The 23,047-nt window shown below is 43.2% G+C and overlaps 3 pseudogenes; all 3 read left to right on the forward strand.

Annotated features, from left to right (window-relative positions):
* The first annotated feature begins 14,508 nt into the window (after positions 1-14,508).
* Positions 14,509-21,714, forward strand: LOC136529868 (galactoside 2-alpha-L-fucosyltransferase-like; annotated as a pseudogene).
* Positions 15,313-16,610, forward strand: LOC136529869 (glutathione S-transferase T3-like; annotated as a pseudogene).
* Positions 17,402-18,620, forward strand: LOC136529867 (protein ALP1-like; annotated as a pseudogene).
* Positions 21,715-23,047: the final 1,333 nt, after the last annotated feature.

The following is a 23,047-nucleotide window of genomic DNA, read 5'->3' on the forward strand; positions in this document are numbered from 1 at the left end:
CTGTAGCAACCTCCTCTCCATGGCATCAAAAAAGTTGTTGACCCCTCTAATTTTCTCCCCCTTTGGCATAAATCACCAAAAAAGAAGAAAAGAAGAAAGACCAACACTCACTCCTCATCCTCTTGGATATTGTCTCAATCGACATCATCCCCACCAGCAGCTCTGCTAGCACCTACAACGTCCTCCTCTCCATCATCATCATCATCGTCATCATTGGAGGAGGAAGAAGAAGACACCACTGCCCTCCCTTGGCGATGACTGGTCGAAGTGTGGCGCTCACGCCTGGTGCTCCTCCTCATGGACTGCAAGGTGGACCTCAAACTCGTGTGAGGATCAAGATCTGGCTGCTCCTGCTCCTCCTCCTCTGAATCTATCTTAGAAAGGCTAGGGAGGTCATCAAATCTTGGTGGTGACTAAACTAGAGAAAGAGGTGGCAGCCCTACACGCTCTCTAGCCTCCCGGTTGGCTTCACGGTTCTCCAACCGGTCCTAATATGTGATCCTCGCTGCATAGGTGCATGTGGTGAAAATAGCCTTGATCCACTTCCCAAACTTCCCCATCTTCTTTTCCTTGCGAGGCCTAGAGCGGGACGACTCTGGCACGTCCACAACTGATGGAGAGCATCTCACTGCCCTGCTAGCACCTGCTCCTCGGGTCTTCTTAATCTTGTAGATGGTGTGAAGACTATCTTTCTCAAATCTATAGCTAGTGACCCTCTCAATCATAAACATTAGATAGGGGGCATAGGGCATCCCCTTTCTCCCATCCTCTATGGCGTTCCTTAGCTCACGCCACATGAAGCGAGGGACATTAAACCTATCACCTTCAGGAGCAAATCTAGCAAGCATATTCCTCACATATCCATTAAGATCAGAAGCTGCTCTATCCTTGGGATTGATAGTGTGCCTGTTCAAATTGTTTAGAATATAATAATAGCTCTTTAGGCCACTAACCTTCCCATCTGCACTTCTCCTATCAATCCACATATAGGCAATATCATGGATCTCAGCTCTAGCATCATCATGAATGTAAGTGAAACCCCGCTCCTCCTCTCCAAAACCAAGGATCTGGCTGCAAGTCACAAAATCAACTCTATAATGCTGTCCCTCAGTCATCCAGTGAATCTCATCAGTGTAGATGCTATAGAAGAAAGTGGCATGGAACTGGGCTAGCACTTCTTCATTCCAATTATATCTAAAGCTCAAAATATCAGTGAGGCCAAATAACTCACAAGCATTGATCACCTTATTGAACTCAGGCTCATTCTTTCCCTTCATCTCCTCCTAATCAACATACTGCATCTTGGCAACCTTGGATTTCTTGGAGTTAAAGTTCACAGATGCATAGAAGTTGGAATGAAACTCATTCCAAAACATATAATCAATCCCCAAATCCTTTGGCTGCTCATAGGGATTGTTTTCCCATGCTTCTTCCACCATCTTTAGCTTTCCCGCATAATTGAGCACGAGATGAGAACATGCGTCAACAGGATGCCTCATAACTACATCCTCAGAATACTATCTGATGTAGCTCCTGCCAAACTCCTCAAGATGAGGTGGAGTATCTGGGCAAGCACCTAGAGGAATGGTGTGACCAGCCCTCTCCAGGTTCTCCTCATCTTGGATCATCTAATCTCTCCTCCCCTATCTCTGGCAACATCTTTGCCTACTGCACTGCTTCTGCCCCCTATGGTCCTACCATGACCACAATGAGGTATCTGATTATCCTGAGGCTCGGTCATCTTCCTCTTCCCCCTTCGGTCATCATCACCTCCAGAAGTCATCTATTCAAACAAATATAGGTCCAAATAAGAAACTGTACATAAGGGGTATAGAAGAACACTTGTAAAATACTCTGGACAGATGAGATGATTCAAATCTTGGGTTAGGAAAGCACCCTAAACCAATCTGGTCAGAGGGTATGGCACTGTCGCACCCTAAGAGCGGCACTGCCACACCTGGTGCTTCACCTTTCCCATGATTCATTTCTTCTCAACTATTTAGACTATTTCTCAATCATTCTCCTAAATCACTAGATAATCTCAGAATGAGGACCTAAACAAATACATGGAGTTGTCTACAATGTAGGTAAAGTAGCTACATGTTTAAGATAGAAATACATTTGGTACACAAATCCAACCAAAACAGAGTCATCGATGGAACAACATCTGTATTTACATATTCATTCTATTGAGTGTGGCACTGCTGCACCCAACATGCATCACTACCATGAGTATAGATGAGGCTCAACTAATGAATCTTTGTTTTGATTTAATTCAATCATCAAACTAGTTTCTACCCTAATCATGCAGTCACTAGAAACCATCATTCAACAAAGATAAAGCTCCATGGCATAGATTGAGACTAGGTTAGGGTTTCACCTTGATTTACATGGATTGAGGAGGAAAGAAAGAGAATGGCTCTATCCACAAACTTCGGCTGCTGCTGGTGACGATGAGGAAGAGCACTAGCAGGCCGCGACAGTGCCAGAGGCGGTAACACGGTCTTAGATAGAGCGGCGACGGCGGTGGCTGCGTGCGTGCGATCAGGAAAGAAGAGGCGGCAGTGGTGGTGAATAAGGGAGAAGGGAAGTTACCCTAGGGGCCAAATGAAGTAGAGAGGTAAGATGGTCCCCCATAGTAACTGCTATTTTTTGGCCGAATTCCAGTTGAAATTCAAAGTGTGGCACTACCGCACTCCCCAATACAACAAATTTAGCTACTAATTAAATACCTCTATATATAGGATATGGACACATATCTCAAGCTTACTATGCTCAGCAAAAAATAATCAATACAAACAATAATCATAATACACTTGTTTCTTATGATAAACATTTTTAAGCACAATGTTTAAACTTTTGCAATTTATTTCTCCTATCCACGCTAGTTCATCAATCAAGGTGTGCTATAGTTCAAACCACATTATGAGAATCAAGTATATTTAGCTCACTATGCAAAGCACAAAACCTTGACTCATCAAGAGGCTTAGTGAAGATATTGGCTAGTTGCTTTTCGGTGTTCACATGGCGAATTTTGATATCTCCTTTGGTTTTATGGTCTCTCAAGAAATGATGTCGGATGTCTATCTGCTTAGTTCTTGAGTGGCTTATGGGATTATTGGATAACTTTATGGCACTTTCGTTGTTACACAAGAGTGGGATTTTAGTGAAGTGACATCCAAAATCTTAAAGGGTTTGCCTCATCCAAAGTAGTTGAGCACAACATGCACTGCTGCAACATACTCGGCCTCGATGGTGGAAAGGGCTATATAATTTTGCTTTTAGAACTCCAAGACACTAGGGACCATTCAAGAAATTGACATGTCCCCAAAGTGGTTTTTTGATCTACTTTGCAACCGGCGTAATCGGAATCCGAATACCCAAGTAGATCAAACCGCCCTTAGGATACCATAAGTCAAGGTTAGGAGTGTGTACTAAATATCACAAGATTCTCTTAACGGCCACTAAGTGACACTCTTTTGGGTTAGCTTGAAATCTAGCACACATGCACACACTAAGCATAATATTGGGCCTAGATGCGCATAAATAAAGTAGAGAGCCGATCATGGAGCGATATACCTTAGTATCCATAGCTTTCCCTTCATCATTGAGATCTAGATGTTCATTGGTTGGCATAGGAGTTTTGATAGGCTTGACATTCACCTTGTCAAACTTCTTGAGCATATCATGGTTGTACTTCGTTTGGCTAATAAAAGTTCCATCCTTCACTTGCTTGATTTGAAATCGAAGGAAGAACTTCAATTCACCCATCATGGACATCTCAAATCTCTTGGTCATGATCCACTAAATTCCACACAAAAAGAATGATTAGTACTACCAAAATTATGTCATCGACATATATTTGGCACATAAATATATATTTGCCAACTTTGTGAGTGAAAAGGGTAGGATCGTCTTTGCCTATTTCAAAGCGTTATTTAAGCAAGAATTTCTTAAGGCATTCATACCATGCTCTTGGTGCTTGCTTAAGCCCATAGAGCGCCTTTTGAGTTTATAGACATGGTTGAGAAACTTGTGCTCTTCAAAGCCTGGTGGTTGCTCAACATAGACAAGTTCTTGAATAGGGCCGTTGAGAAATGCACTCTTCACATCCATTTGATATAGCTTGAAGTCGTGATGAACGACATAGGCTAGAAGCATTTGAATTGCTTCAAGTCTTGCCACTGGTGCATATGTTTCTTCAAAGTCCAAGCCCTCTACTTGAATGAAACCTTGAGCAACCAACCTTGCCTTGTTCCTTGTCACCACTCCATTCTCATCTTATTTGTTGCGGAAGACCCACTTGGTGCCAATGATATTAGTATTGGGTCGTTCCACCAAAGTACACACTTGGTTTCTTTTGAAGTTATTAAGCTCTTCTTGCATGGCCATCACCCAATTCGGGTCTCCAAGTGCTTGTTCTACCTTAAGAGGCTCCAAAGAGGAAACAAACGAGTAATATTGACAAAAGTTTGCTAAATGTGAATGAGTTGTTATCCCCTTTCGAAGACTCCTAAGGATGTTATCAACAGGATGATCCCGTTGTATTGTTTGCCTTAGCCTTGGATGCTCCAATGGCCTCTTGTTCATCTTCTGGATCTTCATCATCATCGTGCTAAAATATGGGTTGTAGGTTTTGTCCACGAGTTGGAGTCAAATCAGGTGCTGTTGACTATGTAGGTGCGGCACTGCTGCGTGCAGGAGTTGCAGTAGGTATTTGCTGCAGTGTAGCATCAGGTACATCAGTGGAAATAGGTGCAGCAGCAACTTGAGGAACCACCACTTCAGTGATTTTATCTTCTTGTGGTCTAATATCACCAATAACCAATTGGTTGATTGCTTCACATGGTGGATCCTCCTTTCCTAAAACAGTTGAACCAACTTGCTCCACTTGAGAGCCATTAGATTCATCAAATGTCACGTCTACTGCAATCTCAACTCTCCCAGAGGTTTTGTTGAAGACACGGTAGGCATGTTCATTTGATCCATAACCAAGAAGAAACCCTTCATCAACTTTAGGTGCAAACTTAGAGGTTTTGGGTTTCTTGTTAAGTATGAAACACTTGCACCCAAACACTTTAAAGTAAGACACCTTAGGCTTGTTACCGGTTAGAAGCTCATTTGAAGTTTTCTTCAACTTCTTGTGTAGGTAGAGGCGGTTGATGGCATGGAAAGCGGTGTTGATGGCGTCACACCAAAAGATGTCTGGCATCTTGTACTCATCTAGCATTGTCCTTGCCATGTCAATGAGTGTAAGGTTCTTCCTCTCTACTACACTATTTTGTTGAGGGGTGTATGGAGTTGAAAACTCATGCTTGATGTCCTCTTCATCAAGAAACTCCTCGACTAGAGTATTCTTGAATTCGGTTCCACTGTCACTTCTCACTTTCTTGATGGGAAGACCGAACTCCTTTTGAGCTCTTCTAACAAATATCTTTACCTTCTCTTAAACTTGGCACTTATCATGCAAGAAAAATACCCAAGTGAAATGGAAATAGTCATCAACAATAACAAGACCATATTTGTTACCCTCGATACTTAGGTGGGCGATCGGTCTAAAGAGATCCATATGTATTAGCTCCAATGGTTACTTGGTGGTCATGATGCTGTTTGGTGGATGAGGTATGCCAACTTGCTTTTCGGCTTGACAAGCGCTACAAATCCTATCTTTCTCAAGGTGAACATTTGTTAATCCAAGGATGTGTTCATCTTTTAGAAGTTTGGCCAAGTTCCTCCTCCCAACATGGGCTAGTCGGCGATGCTAAAGCCAACCCATGCTAGATTTTGCCATTAAACAAGTCTCAAGCTTAGCTTTACTTTTGTTGAAATCAACTAAGTAAAGCTTGTTCTTTAATTGACCCATAAAGACAATAGAGGAATCCTCCCTTCTAAAGACTTCCATGCGCTTATCTATAAAGAGACAATTGTAGCCCATCTCACACAATTGAGAAATGGACAACAAATTATAACTCAACGATTCAACATATAATACATTTATAATTGAATGCTCAAGAGTTATAGCAACTTTACCGAGACCAATCACATCCCCCTTTGAATTGTCTCTAAAGACAATATTTTCATTTGAGTACGTCATCGGTGAATATGATGAGAACATACTCCTTTCTTCGGTCATATGATTTGTACATCCACTATCAAGCACCCAACTTGATCCATCGGAGGAGTATGCCTACAAAACAAGATTAGTTGCTCGATTTAGTTCCCCAATTTGACTTGGGGCCTTGCATGTTAGTCATAAGGATCTTAGGAACCCAAATAGAAGTATTCCTATATATATTGATTTCCTTTCCAACATATTTTGCAACCATTTCCCACTACTGTTGTTCTTCAAAACAAAGCATGATGTCAAGCTTTGTCGAGGTGCATAAGTCTTTGGTCGATAGGCATACTTATTCTTGGTGGCCCACAATGATTCCTGAGGCTTCTCGAAAAACCTGTTTCTGTTGGTACACCTTCTTCTTGGGCTTAGTTTGATCAGGAGCAGAATTTGTAGCCTTCCCATTTTGCGGGGCGCGGCACTGCCGCCCTTCACTGCGGCACTACCGCTGTGCGGCACTGCCGCTCTAGGACGCTGCACTACCACAGTCTGTGCAGGCTAATCTATACCAATTTTTCCCTTTCTCTCAAACTGCACACACTCATAGCCATTCACTATCCTTCTTCCATTTGTCTTGGCTCCTTTTGTGTGGCCGAGCCCATGCTTGATTAAGGGATGCCTTCCTTGCTTAAATTATGGCCCTTTTGATTTATCATTCTTCTTGTCATTGAATGGGGTCACACTCATCCACCCTTTTTCAATGATTTCATTGAGCCTAGAAATCTCCTTTCTCATAGCCTCCATGTTTACAAGGCTAGTGGAATAGGCATTCAAATCAAGAGGTTTCCTTTACATTAGAGAGATGTGAGTTGCTATCCCAAAGAATGCCATATTGCATCTCAAGTTCTTTGTGCTTTTCATCCAAGTCACAATACTTTTTTTTGAGAGCTTTATTTGCTTTCTTTGTGATAGCATGATCCTCTTGCTCTTTGGCCAAGGCCTTATGCAAGGATTCCACCTCACTTCTCTCTAATGCAAGAGCTTCTTTGCTAGCAATGTAGAGATCCTCTTGTTCGATAAGAGTCTCTTCTCTATATTTTAGCTCGGCTTGGACACTCTCTAGATCCTCCATTAGCTTAGTGATGAATAATTTGGTCTTTCCATCCAAATTTTTAGTTATCATATTTATTTCTTCATTACTAGATTCATCATCACTAGAGTTATTACTAATATCACTACTAGAGATATCACTAGGAGGTGAAGAATTTTACCTTCTCACGCTTTGCCATGAGACAAATATGAGGGGAGTAGTTGTCATCATTGGACATGTTGTTGAAGAGCCTTGGTGTAGGGGATGACTTGTGAATGGCAATGGTTGCAATCTTCTCATACTCTTCACTTGTGCTCTCTTTAGTTGAGTCCCATTCATGCCCAATGTGAGCCTCTCCCATGTTCTTCTTGCTCTTCCTCTGGTTGGCCTTGTCCTCTTTCTTGTATTTGTTGTCCTTGATCTCATATGGATACTTGGCAATGAAGTGATCGGTGCTACCACAATTGTAGCATATCCTCTTTTTATTGTTTGGAAAGTTTCTCTTCACTACCTTGTAGCCTTGCTTCTTTAGCCCCTTGTGAAATCTCTTCATAAAGAGAGCAACATCATCAATGTTCTCATATTGATTATCATCATTTTCACTTTCACTTGAAGATGATATGGTCTCCACTCTTTCTTGAACTTGCTTGCTTGCTTTGGGCTTGCTAGTTGAAGCTTGTTGGTTGATCTTGGACTTGCTTGTAGAGCCTTGCTTGCTTGATTTGTTGGCCTTGAGAGCTACATCTTTGATCTTGATACCCTCTAGCTTTGCTTGCAATTCTCCAAGTTTCTTCCTCGCATTTGCTTCTTTTCTTTGCATGTCAAAGGTCAAGATCCTCCCAAGTACATCATTTGGTGTGAAGTACTCAAACTTCTTCTTGTCTCTAATTAGAGTGACTACAGTCTTATTTCTAGGTGAATAAGCTTCCAACATAATCTTGACAACTTTGTGATCATCTAGCTCATCACAACCATAGCCTCTAATCTTGCCCACCATTGTCATCAACCTATCAAACATCTCTTGTGGCACCTCTCCATCTAAGATTACAAACCAGTTGAGCTTTGACATCAACAAATCAATCCTTGCCTTTCTCACTTTATCAACCCCTTCATGTGCTAGGTGCAAAGTGTTCTATATTTGCTTGGCAACATCAACTCCAATCACTCTATTATACTCATCACCATCTAAGGCACTAAGCAACACACTTGTGGCTTGACCATTGAGGTGAATGATTCTCATCTCTTCTAGTGGTGGGTTCTTGGGATCAACCAGAGACTCAAATTCATTGCAAACAATCTCCCAAATGCTGGGATGAAGACCTATAAGATAGCTCTCATCAAGTGCTTACACTTGGCAAAGTTAGTCCTAGTGAAATGAGGTAACTTGCCCGTGGGCACATTGATGAAAGGCCTCCGATCATGGTTAGTCATAGGAATAAAAGAGTAGTTAAAGGATACTGCGATATATTTTTTGTTGTTGGCCTTGCCCTTTCCTTTCTTCTCCTTGTTCCCCTTCGACACTTGGTATGACTCATCATCATCTCCATCTTCGGAACTACTTGATATGCTTGATGATGTACTTGTTGCCTTCTCTTCTTCTTCCTTCTTCTTCCTAGCTTCTCTTCTTTTTCTTCTTGCTTCTCTCTTGAGCCTTCTTTCTTCTTTCCTTTGCTTCTTCTCCTCTAACTATTGCTCCTCCTCCTTCTCTCTTGCTTTTTTTTTAGCTTTCTTGTCTCCTTCCTTCTTCTTCTCTCATTATCATTGAAAGCTCTTTCGGCATCGGTAGCCTCAAGATGTGGTAGTGTGGTGTTGCTTGCTGTCGATGCACTCAGCTCGTTGTTGTCCGTGTCAACATCCACTGGCTTCATGCCACTAACTCCTCCTCTGGGCTCTATACCTCACACGGTGCAGCGTATATGAGGTAACCTCGCTTTGATACCACTTGTAGGATCTCTAGTTGGCCTAGAGGGGGATGAATAGGTCTGTCAAAACAAACACTCAAACTTTTTATCAATTTCACCCTGCGGCACTACCACTCTGATGGGTGGCACTGCCAGACTGCGGCACTGCCGCACATGTAGATAACTTTGAGTCATAGTTCAAAATCAGTGAACGAAAACTTAGATCGGAGAAATTTCTTAGCTTACTGTAGGTTTGATAGTCACAAATCGAGAGCTAGAAGTAGTAGGAATACCACACATAAGTAGATCGACTAGAACCCCTAGAAATCACCTCAATAATAATATGACATGCGAGTAATGTAAATCAAGCACAAGAGACACAATGATTTGTCCCATGGTTCGGCTCGCCACCAAGGCTTGCCTACGACCACATTGTTGAGGTTAGCCACTAAGACTTAGGGATTTCCATCCCTTCCTCGTTCTCAAGTCAAGAGACTTAACTCTTGAGATGAGGGGTGAGTAGGAGCCAAACTCCAAGAGTAACCAACACAACCGTTGGCCAAAACATGAACCAAGTGCTCTTTTGAGTTGAGGAATCAATGGAGCTGCTCTCTAATTGAGTTTTGGACCTTTTTCTCTCAAGGATTGATGGGAAAATCAATGGATTTGCTTGAGGGCTCAAGGTCACTAATGGAGAGAGAGAGAGAGAGGGAGAGCTTCTATTCTATTTTTGGACGAGCTAGAATGAGCAGAAAGAAGAAGATAGCCGTTGGGGAGGAAGAGGATGGGTATAAATACCTCCTCAGCCCCAACGGTCACTTAAGTCGCGGCAGTGCCGCACTAGTCAAGACAACAAGGGTAAGAGTGAAGTTTAGGCTATCTTGGCTGTGAATCTGATGATGCATGTGTATGTTTGAGCACTTGGTAACACATGTTAGCTTAAGTATTGTGTTCCCCTTTATAGTACGACTTTTTTTATACTTAAATTCAAAATATAAAAGAATTTAAACCTCCTTTGAGTTTGAAGCCATCAAAATTTATAATTGGGGGGCTCCTCCGTTTCATGTAGCATCCTCGAATATAAATTCTCTACTTGCCATCTCGATAAATCTCATTAGTTCTCTAATTGCGTGGTCATTATCACCAAAATCCCCAATTAGAGCTTGATTACACTTTCAAAATCCATTGTTCAAAACACGATCTGTGATGTTTGCCTCTGTGATGAAGAATCGTTGGCTGATGTCCTCTTCAGTTGCCCCTGGGCCGGGTGTTTCTAGGATGCGTTGGGCATCTCCACTTCCGGTGACTAGCACATGAATGATTTGATGAATATACGACAACCTGATCACATTCTAGAGAAGCAGTTTGGCACTTTCCTTTTGCTATGTAGCTGGCATATCTAGAAGCGCCGAAATGCATTTGTTTTCAGAAATGAGCAAATCAATCTGTTAGGGACACTGGGCGCGTGCAAGACTGAGGGCAATCTGTGGGCAGCAAGGCTACCTGAGAAGGACGGACATGTCGCAACTACCTGGTGTAATCTACTCACAAACGCAATGTAAACTCTAGGAGAGTGTATGAGTCTTTGTGAAGCGTGGTGGCACGAAAACAACCATGTATTTCGAACCATCCAACCCCTTGGGAAACAAATTTGAATGAAGTCAGGTGGGGGACCCTCTCCCCCTTCGTTGAATTCTATCCTACTGCTTGCCATTTTGCAGCAGTAATCTCTCTATGCTTCCTTTGGCTTGATTTGACACATCTCTATTTTCGTCGAGTTCAAAGTCTCCAAAGCAAGGTTCATATTTGAAGAGTTGATGTACTATGTTGTGAAGAACTGAGGTATTTGCTAAAGTATGTGTTGTGAAGGCAATAGCCTCTTGTGGAAGAGATCATTTTCTACATCGACAATGTTCAAGAGTTGTACGCTTCGACGACATCTTCTATTTTGGATTTTTGGATGTAATTCGTCTTTTTTTTCAAGTCTAGTGTGCAGTGCCAACTCTTCAAATGCAACGACATGCATTCACGTTGCATTTGAGAGGGGGTGTTGTTAAGGTATAAGAGTCAAGGGTATTAGTGTAATATCTCTAGTCTAGGGTTTTCCTCTTGCGTCTCCATGTACTCTATATATATCCCCCATTGGGCCTCAATAGAATCATCTAGTTGAGTCTTTCATTATTCGTAACAATCCAAAGAAAACTCAGTGTGAGCTTGTTAGATTGATAGTTCTTCATGAACTCCCTTTCTCCTTTGTTGAGTATGAAGGATTTCATAGTTATTCAGCCAGTTTAGATCCACTTGTTGAGTTTGTTTCTAGGACTACAATTAAGGAGAACTGTATAGAAGCTTTTAAGAACCAAAGGTCAACACTCAGAGATGAATTTCGGGATTCCAACTATAGATTCTCATTAACGGCTGATATCTGGACTTGTAATCATACTAGCTATATTTGTGTAACTTACCATTACATCGATGCCGATTGGAAGGTCCAAAAGAAAATAATCAGATTTTGTGTGATCAAAACACCGCATGATGGTTTCAATATTTATAGTGTAATGATAAAGACTATACGGTTTTTACAATATTGAGGACAAACTGTGTAGTGTTACACTAGATAATGCGAGTGTTAACAAATCAATGATGGACTTCCTATAAGGACATTTGGTAAAGATGCATATGCTGCATTCTAGTGATAACCACTTTCATGTGAGATGTGCTGCTCACGTAATTAATCTCATTCTAAAAGATGGACTACAATAAATTGATGGTGTCATCGAGAATATAAGGGAGAGTGTCAAATACATCAGGGTTCACCATCTAGGAATGAGAAGTTTGAGGAAATAATTGGAGAGTTAGGGATAAATTGTGGAGGCGCCCTTCACTTGATGTTGCCACACGTTGGAACTCGACTTGTGACATGTTAGAGTCAGCTTTGTCGTTTAAGGATGGTTTTCATGAGTTAGGCAGCGATCCCAACTACATTTATTCTCCCTCAACTGAAGAGTGGCAAAGAGCAGCTGTGATATGCAAGTTGTTGAAGGTTTTCAAAAAAGCTATAGAAATTGTTTCAGGTTCAAAGTACCCAACCACCAATCTTTATTTTCATGAGATTTGGAGTATGAAACAAGTATTAGATGAATAATAATTAAAATAAAAAACACCCCTTTTATCTATGGTTTTAGAAATGCAAAACAAGTTTGAAAAGTATTGGGACATTTCATACTGACCAACTGTATTCCTGTTATCTTGGATCCCCGCTTCAAGTTTAGCTTTATTGAATTTCATTTGAAGCAAGCATATGGTGAATTTGCGGGTGATCATATTGCTAAAGTGGATAAAACCCTCGGAAACCTGTTCAATGGATATTCTTCTGAGATGGGAAACACCACTTCTGCTGCTCAAGGAAATGAGACATCAACTGCAGCGCCCGAAATAATCAAGTATCAGGTGAGCTGGATAGATATCTTCATGCTGATCTATTTCTATGCGATGATGAGAGCTTCGATATTTTACACTGGTGGAAGATACATGCATCACAGTATCCAGTAGTGGCATGTATGGCTCGTGATTTATTGGCTGTCCCTGCATCTACTGTAGCAGCCGAGTCTGCTTTCGGCACAAGTGAACGCATCTTCAATGATCATAGGACTAGGCTAGCAAGCAACGCTATTGAGGCTTTACTTTGCTTCCAGGATCGGCTTCGGTCAGCAGATAATTTCTTATTTTTTCTGTGAATTCAGTCCGCTTTCAAACATTTAGATTTGTTAAAATATGTTCATTTTTTAACTTTGTAGGCTCTTCTTACTTGGATATAATATCAATTACCACTCGAGATAGCAACATTGAAGATTTTTTATAAGAATCAAGTACATGGGTATGCTGCCTCTCTCTCTCTCTCTCTCTCTTCTTACTGTCCATGTTTTGTCATGTTTTCTGGAAAAAACAGTGTGTGTCAGTGTAGAAACCAAGTGAAACAGTTTAGTTGTTCTTCAGTAGCCCGTTATCGTTGTAAATTTCAAGCATATGTAGTAGACTCTAATCCAACTTGCAGTTCTAAAATGCAAGCATCTGTAGTAGTAGAATGCAGTCTTGTACATTTGTATTTATTCATCTGGACTGAAATTGAAAGTAGAATAATAAGATAAACATGTAGTAGTAGAATATTTCTTTATGCGTGACACTGATGGATAGTTTTCGTTGTTGGAAAGAATAATGTACTGTTATCACTATATGCAGCATGCTTTGACAATGATGTTGCATTCTTGCAGAAACTCAAGATTGAAATTGTGCCCATTCTACCATGACATTCTCACTTGTCCTGCTTATGCCTCCTCTTTGAAGACCTTCATCCAGTGCTCAGTTCTTATGCTAGTTTACTACCCTGCAGTCCTGATATTTAGTTTTGTAGCTGCCAATGCTCCAAAAATCGCATGTATGCTCATATGGCTATCCATCAAATCTATTTGTTAATGCTTTATCTATGTGTATCTGCCTCTTCAGTGCTTAGCTTGTTCATGTAAATTATGTCAAAGTAGAATCTCGTGGTGGTTGTGACAGGTTGTGACACCAACCTATGGCTTCTTGGGGTTGGGGGGTGCCCCTTTGAAGAATGGTGAATTTCAGAAGATGTTGGAAATGGAATCATAGAAAACTCTAGTGATAAGCTGCAGTGGTGTGAGCATTCCTGTAGTAGAAGACAAAGCCACTTATATATTGAAGAATGTTTGAAATCATGTAATCTTTGTGGTTGATTGGGGTGAATATCTAAAATGATCACGTGAATGACTATTGACGTATATATGTTCATGTTTGAGTTGTATGGAGAAGTCTAAATGGTTGGAATAACTAATGAATTAGCCAAAAGGAACAATAAGTTGTATTTATTAGCATGCAGACGCCTGTAGATGTCTGCAACCTGCTGTTTTTTTTTTTTTTTTTTTTTTTTTTTTTTTGCCGCAAAGCCCAGCAGGACGTTGCAGGAACTAGTGCAGGCATTAGCAGGCTCTATAGGTATAGTTAAAAGAAATCTAGGGCGGATGATGCGGCGGCCCGCGTGCATCCATAATTGGACATACACGTATCCAAACGCACGGGTCGCACAATGATTTGTGCTACACTGTCGCTGGCCTTCGATGGCTATTCATATGTGCCAAATCTTAATGACCCATCGCTCTATGTATGTAATGGTAACATGTTCCAAAAAAATGTGGAGTGCATTATTCTTCGCACGTCGCTGCATGCACCTACGACGATTCTCCGAGAGCAGGCGTACTGTAGTGCTGAGCACGAAGGCACATCAAGCAGAGCTTCCTACAACGCAGTTGACCTGTACCGAAACCTTTCCCTATGAATTCGTTGCTGCTCATCAGCCTTGCTCGCGCCGGTGGGACTGATTGCCGATTGGGCGACATTTCGCAGACATGGCGAAGCGCGAGGGACGACCCGTCGTTGTCGGGGTTGTGTTGCTGCGTGCTCTCCGTTCCCTTGCTTCTGTTGCTCCTCCTCTCCGGCGATCGACGGCCGCTGACGTCGTCGGACTCTGAATTGCTGGGCCTAAGAAACACAAGAGGTGGTGAGTTCTGTTTTGTTTTCCCAACAAAAGCATTGATCCTGCATATGTTTATTCCAGTCAATAAGCCCGAACAGGCTGTATGTCTGCAAGCTGCCAAGCTCGATTTCAGATCGTCACCTAGTACGAGTTAAGTGCAAGTACAGTGCAAAAAGTGCTCTGACACGCATTAAAGAGAGAACATTGTTGTATCACTAAGCATATGTACAATAGACTGATAGAGATGCATGAAGGACTTTGAGCTAAGAGCAAGTATTATAATCGACTGCAAGTCGACGGAGAGGAGTCCACGCCAAGGACTTTGAGCTAAGAGCAAGTATTATAATCGACTGCAAGCCGACGGAGAGGAGTCCACGCCATCACAAAAACAGCCATGGAGGAGAGAGATCACGGAGCGAGCGTTATTCTCTTCGCCCGGCTGTAGCGCAGCGTACGAGAAAAAAAACGCCGTCTTCCAGCCTGATGCGAGCGAGAAGCCGGCGCCTCATCCTCCCGTCTCTCTCCTTCCCGATCCCGTGCTCCGCTTCCCCTTCCCCAGCGCCAAATAGATCATGCTCTTCCCGCCAAATTGATTCCTCGCGCGCCAAATCGATTCCTCGCGTGCCAAATCCAAGGATTTAAGCCCCAAATCTTCCCCAATCGCCACCTCTCCCAAACCCTAGCTGCCATACCCAGCAGCCATCACTTGGGCGAGATGAGTCGGAAGTCCAAGAGAACATCTGCGCCAACGCCCATGGAGATTCCGCCGCCGGTGGCTCAGTCTGGTCAGCCCGCGACGACTTAGCCCGCTCCCCCGCCGTCCATCCCTTCTATGTTTGGACCTGGTGTCTGGTGCCCGCCTCGCCCGCCACAGTTCATGCCTCCCTCCTCCGCACCATGCTGGCTAACCGGCGTACAGCAACCGGGCATGGCAAGCTCATCGGCTCAAGGCCCTTGGTGGGCACCTCCTGGCGTTGGTGCTTCAGCATATCCTTGGTCCGGGCCTAATCTTGAGGAGTCCGATGTGCAAGAATGGTATGTTATCTCTGTACCGATGACGATTAATATTTATGTGCAAGCATTTCATCTCTGTAGCTATGAAATTAGATGTCCTGTATGCGAGAGACTTCTGCAGTTTTTGTGATGCTTCTTATCTAGTTAGACATGAATTTTTTAACTATAGATCTCTAGTTCTAAGCTGCTATTTATTTATATCTAGTTCTTTAATGCAAATTTTGATTTAGGGTACATTTTTTTTGCCAGGGGATTAGATTCTCACCCTCCTGGTGGTTTCCTAAATATTTTGAAGAGCACACCACAAGCTGCGAGCAATGGGAGTTCATCACAAGCAATACATATTGATGTTGACAACAATACTAGGACTGAAAAACGCTTGACATGGACAAAAAAGGAGGATCTTAGATTGGTAAGATCTTCTTTTTTTTTGGTTAATGGGCTCCATGTGTTACAATGTTAGCACATCAGTTAACATCTTTTGACAATTTGACAATGTTTTAGGTCGCTGCTTGGGTGAATAATTCAAATGATCCAATCCAAGCCAATTTTAAGAAGAATGATCAGTACTGGAAAGGTGTTGCTGATGTATTTAATAGCACCACCCCAAAAGACCGAGTCAGGACAGCCAAGCAAATAAAGGATCACTTTGGAAGAATTAAGAAAAGGGTTGCTTGGTTTGGTGGTAACTGGAAGGAGGCCAATGCTATGTGGGCTAGTGGTGAATCTGATGAGGATGTAATGAACAAGGCACTGCAAAGTTACGAAGAAGACCACAAAAAAGATGGGCCATTCATGTTTAGGCATTGTTGGGAAGTTCTTAGCAAGGAGCCAAAATGGGACGCCTATCTGGAACGCCTCGAGGATCTTGAACTAGGCAAGAGAAAGTTTGTTGAGGAGGATGTGGGGCAACATTTCTCTCTAGATGATGATGAACGGCCAATAGGGGGCAAGAAAGCTAAGGAGCAGATGAAGAAAAAAAAGAGCAGCCTTGTATAATAGATCTTGAAGATGAGCTTAACAACTTTTTAGATGCTCAAAAAGTAGCAAATGAAGGGCGTGCAGAGATGTTAGAAACACAAAGGCGTGTGTCCAGTGAGAAGCTTGAATCTCGGAGGCTTGCTCACCTTGCAGCAAAAGAGCACAAGGAGGCAGTTATGCTAGAAACATATAGATCATTATTGATGCAAAACACAACTGGAATGCCTGAAGATGTGAAAGCTGAGCATATGTTGGCATTGAAGTGCCTGAGGGAGAGCTTATTTAACAAAAATGACTGAGGTACAATCCTACTAAAACTTAGTTTTTTTATTTACTAAGGTCTTGCTTACTAAAATACATTTTGTTGCTGAAAACGTGGACACTATTGGTTTCTGGTGCATTTAGGACCTAATTACAATGCAGTAAATTGCACCTAATTACAATGCAGTGCTGAACTACAATGTAGATCAGAACACTCTATACAATGCAGTGCTGAACTACAATGCTGTCCTCTCTATCTACTATTGAAGCATGGCAACAGTGCCAAGTAGTGGCAGCCATGTCTGAGTTGATTGAGGCTGATTTCAGCCATGTCTTTATAGAGGACATTGTAGTCACCATCTTACTTCTACAGCCCATCAGAACACTCTCATCTTCCTACTCGTGCTCTCTCATCTTTCTACTCAGCCCAAACCATGTCTGACTCATATTCATACTCAGATGATTCTGATGAACTAGCTCCTTCCAAAATCATTGAACAGCATGTTGCAGAGCAGAGCGTCCTCGACTCCTTTGCTAGCATGCTCACAATGAAGATCAAGGCTGCCTTCTCGGGTGGGGTTTCTCAGCGACAATATGGTCCTAGAAAGAGCATCCGGAGGGATCATGGAGGTGCTCATGAGCGTCTTGTAGAGGACTACTTTGCTGCAGAACCACTCTACCCCGAGAGTATGTTCCGTACTAGATTCCATATGAATAGGCGTCTATTCTTACGCATTGTGGATGCCCTTGGTCAGTGGTCTCCCTATTTTACTTATAGGGCAGATTGTGCTGGTCGAATAGGGCTGTCACCACTACAGAAGTGTACAACAGCCATGCGCATGCTGGCTTATGGCACTCCTGCAGATGCTCTTGATGAGTACTTGAAGATTGGAAAGTGCACTGCATTACAGTGCTTGGACAAGTTTGCACGAGGGGTGATTGAGGTGTTTGGTGGGGAGTACATGCGACGCCCCACACGTGAGGATGTTGAGCGTTTACTCCAGGTTAATGAGTCTCGTGGTTTCCCTGGAATGCTAGGTAGCATAGATTGCATGCACTGGCGTTGGGAGAAGTGTCCTTTAGCATGGAGGGGGTCAATTCACCCGTGGTGATTATGGAGTTCCAACTATAGTCCTAGAAGCTGTTGCTTCTCAGGACCTTCATATTTGGCATGCTTTCTTTGGAGTTGCTGGGTCAAACAATGACCTTAACGTGCTCAACCAGTCCCCACTATTTTTTGATGCTTTAAAAGGAGAAGCCACTCAAATTCAGTTTTCAGTTAATGGGAATGAGTATAACATAGGTTATTACCTTGCTGATGGTATATACCCAGAATGGGCAGCCTTCATGAAGACTATTACACTTCCTCAAACAGAGAAGCATAAGTTGTTTGCCAAGCACCAGGAAGGGGCAAGGAAAGATGTGGAGCGTGCTTTTGGGGTACTGCAGTCCCGTTTTTCCATTGTTCGCCATCCTGCACGCCTGTGGAAGAGGAAGAGTGTTGGAAGGATCATGCTAGCTTGTGTGATTCTCCACAATATGATAGTGGAAGATGAGAGAGAGGATGCTACTATTCATATTGATTTGAATGAGAATCCAGGGGCATCCATTGCTCTACCTCCTGAAGTGAACACTGGTGGTAATCTGTGCTTCGCTGATGTGTTGCGTAGAAAAGCTGCTATCCGTGCTCGTCCATAGCATACCCAGCTTAAAAATGATTTGGTCGAGCACATTTGGCGTAGGTTTGGAAATAGCCATCAGAACTAGTCATGGTAGAATTATGAAATCTACATGTTTCTGTTATTTTTTCCCTTCACAGTGAGAACTATCATGATGTCTTACATGTATCTTTTCATGAATCAGGACTGGGCATGGCGTGCTGAATGCTGCAGATGCTACTTGCAGGTATCCACTCTAAAATTCTGAACATGTTCTCTTCAACATATTTGATCCACACTTATCCACAAACAGAAACTTTTCTAGCTAATTTTCAGGACCCATATGTTTGACTTTCGCATTATTATGCTTGCAGTGTTTTCACTTTTGATGCAAATGGGCTGGCTGCTGCATTCTACCGAAGTTCAGCTATCAACTATGGCTTCATGCTTCTAGCACCGTCGTCTAGATCAATAAATAATGGCCTGTGTGCCAGTGAACTTGTTTAGTACTATTTTTAGTTAATGGCTTGTGTGCCAACGAACTTATTTAGTATTGTTTTTAGTTAATGGTCTATGTGCCAGCGAACTGTTGCTTGAAATTTGTCATCTATCTGGTATTGTTGCTTGAAATTTGTATTGTTGCTTGAAATTTGCCATCTATCTGCCAATGGCCTTCCATTTTATTATGTTGTTTGGTAAAATGGTTCATCTCAGATTTTGTTTGGTAAAATCGTATGGATGAGCATATTTGTTTTCTAGTTGAATGAGCACATATATACAGCCACAAAGATGTGATCACAGCTGATGGTTTGCAGCTTGTTTGCACATTTGAGCAATAAATGATTACAATCTAAGCAGCAGCCAGCCAAAGAGCTCATCTACTATATGAGTTGGCTATATAGCTGGCTGTATATGACATGGCAGTGGCATACCACCCGCTGCTGGCTAGGTTATTAACCATGCTCTAATATCCTAGGAGATACAGCAGTCACTTTGAGCTAATATGCTAGGAGCAGGAGCTAGACTTAGTACCACCCATTACAATAGTGTTATTACCTTGTTTGATGATTTTGAGCTGAACCATTTGTCGATGTAATAAATTGAAAGCCAGATAAAAAAAAATCAGTACTAGAAACATTTAAAGTTTTGTTTTATAAACATCTGCTGTCTAATCAAATCACTATTATTCCTTCTCCGACATTTACTTCTGACATATGCAGAGGAGATATACTCTGAATCTAGAGTGTGTGGATATTGTTACAGTGATATTCATATGGTAACTAGAGAATGCCCTTTTTTATACACTGCTGCTAACTCAGGCCCTTTTCTACTGCATCTCACTTTTTGATTTGTTAACCAACCTAGTCCGGTTAGCCAATTCTTACAGGGAAACAAAGCCACATGTGCTAAATATTTTTGACTAGACAACAGTGCAAACTAACTTGATCGGACAATCGAGGATGAGGTGGATCAAGTTGGGCTGTTAATGGGCCAATTTTGTGTGTTGAGCTTTGAGCTAGGCTAACATGAATTGTACTGCCCATTTGAACAATTATTATTTGTTTCTCAAAAATTTGAACAATTATTTTAATAACTGATGGTTTTCTGACCAATGCTGTACTCCATGTCGCTGCAAACTTTGTCGTGAGTTGCAATGCAACTGCAGTGGATGGGGTTCACTACTGAATCATGCATCTGACGATTTTCTTTTGTTGTGTCAATTTCAGGTGATAGATCATACGACAAGCTCCTCGGCGGCCTCTTGGCAGACGGATTCGACGAGAGATCCTGCCATAGCAGGTACCAGTCCGCCATGTACCGTCGCAGGCCTGGCAAGCAGCCTTCGGCGTACCTCGTCTCAAGCTCCGGCAGCAGGAAGCCCTGCAGAGGCGGTGCGGGCCGGGCACCGTCTCCTACAGCGACGCGCTGGAGCAGCTCAGGTCGGGCAGGAGCGGCGGCGGCGACATCATCGCCTCGCCCGAGTGCAAGTACCTGGTCTCCATCTCGTACCGGGGCCTCGGGAACCGGATCCTCGCCGCCGCGTCGGCGTTCCTGTACGCGCTGCTCACCGAGCGCGTGCTCATTGTCGACCCCAGCAACGAGATGAACAAGCTGTTCTGCGAGCCCTTCCCGGGCACGACGTGGCTCCTGCCGTCGGCGGGCTTCCCGCTGGCGAGCTACACCAACTTCAGCATCAGCACGGCCGAGAACTACGGTAAATGCTGCGGAACAAGGTTCTCAGGACCGACGGCGTCGCCGGGACGCCGCCGGCGGCGCAGCAGCTGCTGGTGTTCTCGTACGTCCACCTCGACCACGACGCCACCGAGCAGGACAGGTTCTTCTTCTGCGACGACGACCAGAGGGTGCTCCGGAACATCCCGTGGCTGGTGATGAGGACGGACTGCTACATCGTGCCGGGGCTGTTCCTGGTCATGGGGTTCCAGGAGGAGCTCGGCAGGCTGTTCCCGGAGCCGGACACGGTGTTCCACCACGTCGGCCGGTACCTGTTCCACCCGAACAACCACGTCTGGGGCCTCGTCACGCGCTACTACAACGCCTACCTCGCGACGGCGCAGCAGCGGGTGGGCATCCAGGTGCTCGTCTTCGGCACCCAGCCCAACTCGCCGGAGCTCCTTGAGCAGATCACCAAGTGCACGCAGAAGGAGAAGCTGCTCCCGGAACTGCTCACCGCGGCAGAGGCAGAGCCCCTGGTGCCGGAACCTACCCGGAAAACTAAAGCCGTCCTTGTCACCTCTTTGAAGTCCTGGTACTACGAGAAGCTCAAGGGCATGTACTGGGAGCACGCGGCAGCCACCGGCGGCGACGGCGAGGCGGTGAGCGTGCACCAGCCGAGCCACGAGGAGTTCCAGCGCTTCGGCGCCAAGTCGCACGACGCCAAGGCGTGGGCCGAGATATACCTGCTGAGCCTGACGGACGCGCTGGTGACCACGGTGTGGTCGACGTTCGGGTACGTCGCGCAGGGGCTCGGCGGCGTGAGGCCGTGGGTGATGTACAGGCCGGACAACGACACCCATGTGCCGGATCCGCCGTGCGGAGGGGACGTGCCCATGGAGCCGTGCTTCCACGCGCCGCCGCTGTATGACTGCAGGCTGAAGCGGGGGGCGGACACTGGAAAGATTGTGCCTCAGGTCCAGCACTGCATCGACATGAGCTGGGGTTTGAAGATTGTTCATCGCAGCTAATACAGGTTGTGTACCTGGTAGTAGAAAATGTACATTGGTGGCTTCAGGGCAAAGATAGAAGATTTATCATTGGAAAGCACAGATTGCTGTCATCACATGCGTCTAAAACCTGAAGACACAAGAAGAAGAAGAAGAAGAAGAAGAATGTGTTAAGCTAAGCCAAGGAATTAGTTGATGATGGCTCTATGAAGTTCATGGTGATGGATGCAGTGAAGGGCACACCGAACACGAAAAGAGAACATTGTGCTGATTTATACGGTTGATTTATTGAAAGAGAAAATATTATGTACCATGACTGATAAGCCGGCTTATAATGGCAGCCGAGTAGAGCCATAATGAATCAATCAAACAAAAGTATTTTGAAGATTATTTTTCAAGTAAAAAACAACAACTTTAGAATCCGTTGAAGCTAGAATTGAAAGCATGATAGCATCGATCCTCATCGAGCTTCGGTGACAAACTTTATAAATTAGAATGTCATTCTTAGCTTGTTTATTAAAATAATTGGTACTATTAGTTGATAGTAGTCAAATGATAAGAAATCTCAAATTTGATAAATATATTAACAAGTATTATTATTAGTTGAATCATGAAATTATTTTCATAATAAATTTACTTAGAGACACAAATATTAATAATATTATCTATATATCTAATTAAACTTACAAAAATCAACTTAATCTAAATCTAGGATGCTTTTTTTTTGAACGGAGGTAGTAGTCAAATGATAAATTGAACAAGTTGTGTAAACTACATTTCTCTACGTTCCATTTATTTCACAGCCCAACTTGCCGCGCAACGTCAACGCGCAATAGAGCCCCGAAAGGCACGAACCTCAACACCAAGAAAAAGAACCAGTTATTACTGCGGAGCGTTTACTTTGAACATTATTAGAGTTAATAATAAAGACACTTACCTGTAGCATAGGGATGCGTGATGCCCTCAAGTATTTTGCAGCAATTCCAAAATTCATGCGCGCCGGTCTAACTAGGACTCCAAGCATGTCAGGGCAGCTCCAACAATTGATTTTTAAACTAGCTCTAAACATTTTTCTCATATTTTGATAGAGGAGAGAGAAAAGCTAGCTCTTATCAAGAGCTAAGCTCTTACGCACATTTCAAAATTGTGTGAGAATGTTATTAGGGTTTTTTTTTAAAAAACTATCCGCTAAAAGTTTGTATTATTAGAGAAGTTGACTTACAGCCCTTACAGAGGCGCGGGTGTTACAGTTGACTTGCGTTGCAATTTGCAATACGACCGTACTTACGCAGCTGATCACACCGGCGGTCAGAAAGCAAAGCATATATGTGATGTGTGCCAAGCGACGGGCGCA

Source organism: Miscanthus floridulus, chromosome 19 (genome assembly GCF_019320115.1).
Source record: "Miscanthus floridulus cultivar M001 chromosome 19, ASM1932011v1, whole genome shotgun sequence".
Classification (NCBI taxonomy): domain Eukaryota; kingdom Viridiplantae; phylum Streptophyta; class Magnoliopsida; order Poales; family Poaceae; genus Miscanthus; species Miscanthus floridulus.